The sequence below is a fragment of the Lepus europaeus genome, chromosome 8 (assembly GCF_033115175.1).
Source record: "Lepus europaeus isolate LE1 chromosome 8, mLepTim1.pri, whole genome shotgun sequence".
Classification (NCBI taxonomy): domain Eukaryota; kingdom Metazoa; phylum Chordata; class Mammalia; order Lagomorpha; family Leporidae; genus Lepus; species Lepus europaeus.
In genome coordinates, this window is record NC_084834.1 from 4,613,719 (window position 1) to 4,619,718 (window position 6,000).

Sequence of the window (6,000 nt, forward strand, 5' to 3'; positions counted from 1 at the left end):
AGTGATGACTGCCTGAAGTGGGCTTAAGGTTACCGAATATTTGTATTTGAATTTACTGTTTTAATGTCCAGTAGGTCTTTCCAGGGGGATGAGGAGGAGCATGAACTATATATTATTTTTTTAGGTACAGTAGAAGCAGAAGTTACTGCTAATATTTTGAATAGACTATAAGATCAGACAGTGAGAATGGGATGGGAGAGGAAGTAGGAGGTGGGACAGTTTGGGGGTGTGAGGGCAGGTATGGGGGAAGAACCTCTATAATCCAAATGTTGTTCCTAGGAAATTTATATTTACTAAGATAAGACAATGTAGCATCTTTGTAACATTAAAGACAGAAAATATTCCTTTAGAACTTTTGTATCATGCATGCTAAAATGTATATACCAAAGAGTATATGCACTAAGATAATTTTGATTCAACTTAGCAATTAAGGAATAGTCTTGGGTAAATAATTAGAGGCAATCATATTTAATAAATAAAATATCATAGAAAAATGGCATCCTTCTGGATAAGACACATTCAGTTGAATAAGTGACCTGAATGGAAGTACTAGATGGACACAGATAGCTGGTGAATTTGTTTTTTTCATATTACTAGTTGGGTTAACATCAGAGAAATATAGAGGTTTGGTGTGAATTTTTGCTTTTCTCATATTTAAAATGAAAATATCAACTTTCACAACAGTATGTAAGTGATAAAGGACTTAATGGGTAAGGCAACTTGATATGAATAAAATATATGATTGTATGGGTCCCTATTCACTCTTTGAATGGGATGCTTTTCTGTCTTCTGAGCAAGTAAATCCAAGTTCAAAGAACCAATATTCAAATGTCAGTACTTACTCCTTTGGAAGCAGCAAATGCTTTCACTAGTAGCAATGTTCTTTTTCTTTAGAAATATAGAAGGTCTACCTACCTAATCCTAAATCAGGCAGTCCACAGTATCACTGGCATTACAGCAATTGCTGGAGAAGAGGGGTACATAACCCCAGAGGACATGTAGGCCTAGTCTATTCAAGTGAGAAAAAACTTTTAGGGTTTTATGAATTAAAAAAAAAAATTAAAAGGCCCTGGTGGTCATTAAAACACTATCTAATGTGTTTTGTGGAAGTGGTCCAACTACAAAAGGCAAATTATCTCCATTTCATCATCACCTTTGGGGGATGTAGTTTAGGTGTGCATGTTTTAATTGGTGCCTTGGTGCTATTTTTTCAGGGAAAGTATATCACTAAGGTAACTTTCTTTTAACTGTCAATTACACTGAATATATTTGAATAAAACTCAGTGAAAGAGTATTTTTTAATCTTTTGCATTGTGCTCTGGAATAGTCAGCAATGCTATGAACCAGTTATGAGTTAAAATATATTCTCTGTATTGACATGCAAATGAACTCACTAAGCAATCACTTTGCTTTAGAGATTTACATAATCTGATACCATAAGACACATTAAATTAATTACTTAGTTTTAGAGCAAGAAAGTTCAGAGTTAAGCTGCTCTTCTTCCCACATTTTACCACGTCTAGGCATGAAAACATTGGAACATAAGGAATAAAATTGTTTTATATGAAAGGACATCCAGGCTCTGTTCCTTAGCACTGCATGGCTTATTACCAGAAGGTATACAGGAAGCAAAGCTAATGTATCTCTTTTATAGGCATTAATTTTCAAATCCTTTATCAGAACTCATATTTTTCAGAATGTATAGACTATAAACTCTTCATTATGTGCATATAATTATTTCTTATTCCTGGCAGATTGTGATTTCCAATTGTCCCTCTCTTGCCAATCAGCAGGAGAGTATCTGAATGGTATTTTCATGCCAAAAAACCAATATGTGCTCAAGCATAGTAGCCTAAATAAAAAATAACAATAATTAGAAGACACATTTGACACTAAAAATTAAATACTATATTACAGTTTATTATGTAAATATTTTTGTATTAGGCAGCTTCTCTTGGACATGCATGTTCTAGACTATCCCCCTGAATCTCCCTGAATGTTTACTGTAGAATAAAATCAAGCAAAATGTACACACACACACACACATTGTGCCAAGCCCTTACGAGATTATTTTTTAATTCTTCCTCTTTCAGAAAACCCTTATTGAGACTTATTGGAATCCTGAGTTTATCTTACCACTATCTCATTCATTATGATAACTTTAATTCCTCAATACCAAGGAGATTTTAAAGCACACAGGGACCAATTTCTTTACTGCATGACCACCAAATTAATTGGAAAATTAGGATATTTCCTCTAGGGCTCAAACAGCTCACCTTAAGTAGACTATACCCAAAGGTGCTATAGGTGTTGAAGCAGAAGGTGATTAAGTCTGTTTGGAAGGGATAATTGGTCACCTGGCTGTTACAATGATGCAAACAACAGGAAGTATTTATTTTTTCAAGCTTGTTAGTTGTGGGGGGTGGTCTTTTGAATTCTAAGTAACAACAAAAACAAAAAAAACTAGAGTGAGTGAATTCCGCAATTTAAGGCAAGCATGAAATACTGTAAGATATAATTCAAAGTCTTTGAGCCTCATTGTTAAATGAGTCTTAAAAATTAAAAATAAAACAGCAATTATTCAAAGTAAATTCTCAACACACTACTAATCACATAATCTCTTAAATTTCACTTTAAACTTTATTTTTAAACATGTTTCCAAACTTTTAAGAATATTGCAGGATTATTAATTCTTGCTGCATTTCTCTACTGCCCATATAAATAAAAAAAGGAAAGCAATATGTAGACTTGATAACAGAAAAGTCAAATTGTTTCAAAATTATTTAAAACTCACAAAGCAGATACAAGAATTTTTGTAATGAAAAATAATGTTTAGCAACTTCATTTCTTTAATGAAGTTTAATTTTAATACTTTAATACTGATCATTTGCTCTTAAGAAATAATGTTTAAAAACAACTTGAGTATGTCATGAATCATGGAGTTACATGAGTAATTTTCCATACACTCTGTCAAAGTTCATCATGGTGAAGCATATGGTGCTAGTGACAGTAATGAAATGAATTAATGATATAACAACGTATCCAATATTGGTGCTGAGTATGTAAAATTGTATTTTACACAAATAAGTTTTAACTCCAATATTTGGCTGAATTAATGAGGGCCACAACATCTGATTATCTTTCATGAATGTCTTCAAGTTGGCAATTTTATTAGTTTACAGTGGGGAACTCATGCTGGATCCAAATAGTGTCCCCTACATGCTACATGTGGGGTTATCATGGGTCCTAGGTTTACCTTACTTCAGAACTAAATAAACTGAACGTGTAGAAAGGTCAGGAAAATGCTTTTAATATTTTAAATTGGAAGTCTCATCAAATTGACTTTGGGCATCATTATCACTTGCATCATCTTTTCATTTTAATATCTAACCACCTCAAGAAAATAACACTAAATTTCTCTGAAAAGAATTCCAGATGTTGGCAGCTCGGTGTAACTGTTTATACTGGAAGAAGGACATGCATCTTAGAAAACTTTGTGTAAACATAAGCCAGTGAGATACTCAAATAAATTTAAATTAGTTTTATATATGTTACCACCCTTCAAGTAAGTTATAAAATTAGGATATACATTATCACTTAAAGATATGTAAAATAAAATTTAAAATTTAAAGAAAAATCATAGTACTCTTTCCACTTCCACAGTATGAACACTTAAAAGAATTAATTAATTTTTAAAAATTTCAAAATTAATAGTGGTAAAGAATGATTTTTATGGGTGCCTGAAAGAGATTGCTATAAACTTGCTGGCCTAGGGCTACATGTAGTCTTTTTTGTCTATCTGCTCAGTCTTTAAAAATCTATATGAATTTTTGACATAAGATCACATGATTGACAGGACTTCTACAAAGACCGTATGCTTAGTGTAAAACATGGGACCAACTGAAATGGGTTTAGATTTGATACCTAGTGTTGGCAACAATGTCTATTTTCTTTAGCAATCACTTTCACATAGGGCTGTGTTGTAAATCAAATGAAAAATCTCTACCCAAAAGAACTATTTAAAATCATAAACTCTAAAACAAAAGTTCAATCAAGTAACTCTAATGCAAGTAGCTATCTTATAGTTAAAAATATACAAGTATTTAAAATCAACATACTCTTAGCTGCCAAAAAACATATTCTTAATCAGTTTAATGGTAACTGTCTTGTATGAAACAGCTTTATATTTTACCCATTATTGTTAATGTAAGACTCTACTTGCAACCTGAACTCTCCCTGAAATGTAAAGGAAACCCCCGCCAACGTTTTTCTAGTCACCATTTACACTTAATCTAATGTCAATGACATAAATGAAAGATCACAATTCTGTGTATCAGACCAGCATTATTACTGTCAAATAAAGTCCTGAAGAGTAATAAGAAATACAGGGAGCACCAGATAACTTCTATCGTGTAATTGCTCACTATGAGAAGTAGTGTTCAGTGGTTTTCCACCCTGAATTCTTTCTCCACACACATTCAGAACACACTGCCAATTGACAAAAGGAACATAGCTTCAAAAGAAAATCTCTTAAGTAGAGAAAAGCTCTCTGTTAAGCATGCAAGAGGTTAAACATTGCTGAAATACCGAGACATTTTCTCGGCCCACGCTTCGCAGTTCCATTCAATCACCAACAGCAGTAGCGACTATAATACAAGCTAATACTGTATTATTAAATCAGAGCTTCCTATTTACACTCACCTCTAACCTGAGGGGGCTGGTGGCGATGACATTCACTAGTCAGTAGCAGAACAAATAGCCCTCAACTTTGAAATACACATGACCTTGGCCTGTGGAATTCTGAGAGACTGAGTTTCACAAGTTCTATTTGGATCTACTGCATAACAACACAGCTAAATGAACGCAGCGTGGTGCAAATGTTCCCATCCTTACCTCCTCCCCTCCAAAAAAAAAAAAAATGTTCAGAGAGCTCTACACTTTGCAGTTCTTGTTTTAGATATAAGAAGTGTACTGATAAATCAGAGATTAGCCCATTCAATTTTTCTGGACTGCATTTTTTCAAAACAACTTGTTGGTTGATTCATTTAATAGCATTTGTTAACATAGTTGAGGGCTTTGGTTGAATGTTTCCAGTCCCTTGAACCATGCTGGAAGTGTTGCTCTAAAAATATTTATATTTTTAAAGCAAGATATAACAGGATAACATTAACTTCACACACACACACACACACACACACCTCTCAACTTCCCTCTGGAATTCGGTGCAAAGCTACACAGATGTCTTAGTAATAGTGATGAAAATAGTAATTCTTAAGATATTTTTGCAGCGATTACCAAAAGTCCTCTTGCACACTGTTAAAATAAGCATAACTTATTTTCATTTTTTTTTTGTACGGCAGTCTGCATTTCTCTCCCCACTTGTCATCATTGATAACAATATTTATTTCCTTACCTTATTTTAAGTCAAGAAAATCCCCCCAGAAAGGTTCCTGCACGGTGTGGATGTACAGATCACAGTTTTGGAAAGCAGCAAAACGCCACCACCAGAGAGACCGTCTTAGCTGGGGAAAAAATTCAAAATAGTTTGGTCTGAAACTATGGAAATCTCCAGTCGCGGCTGAACGGGCGCCCAGCTGGCAGAGGACTCTTCCCCACGTCCGACGGCACACTCCTTTGTCAAGTTGCTCCGGGTCCTGCGGCGAGGCGGGTGCCCGGGTCACAGAGGGTGCGGGAGGGCGTCGCCCGGGGGAGCAGCCGGTCCGCTCGCGCCCCGCTTCAGCACCGCCCGCGCGGCGGACAGCACCAGCTCCGCGCCGCTCCGGCGGGTCCGCGTCTCTGAACCAGGCTGACGCTCGCGCCTCCTCCCCGGGCGGCAGCGGCTGCCACTCAAGCCGGGGCGCCGCCCCCGCCGTCTGACGTAACTGCTTTGCCAGGGGCCGCCCCCTGGCCTGGGCTCCGGGAGGGTCAGCTGCGGCCAGCGAGGCGACCAAGTCCGGGCTGAGCCCGGCGCGGGCGTGCCGGGCCTGGGGCTGCTGCGCG

General features: G+C 36.7%; 1 protein-coding gene across 1 annotated transcript in view; it reads right to left on the reverse strand.

The window, feature by feature from the left end:
- The window catches only part of FSTL5 (follistatin like 5), an 873,635-nt gene extending 868,038 nt beyond the window's left edge, over nucleotides 1-5,597 (reverse strand). The window contains exon 1 of the mRNA XM_062198990.1: nucleotides 5,414-5,597. The gene's annotated coding sequence lies outside the window, so the exon portion shown is untranslated. The remainder of the gene's footprint in view (nucleotides 1-5,413) is intronic.
- Between the last annotated feature and the right edge of the window lie 403 nt (nucleotides 5,598-6,000).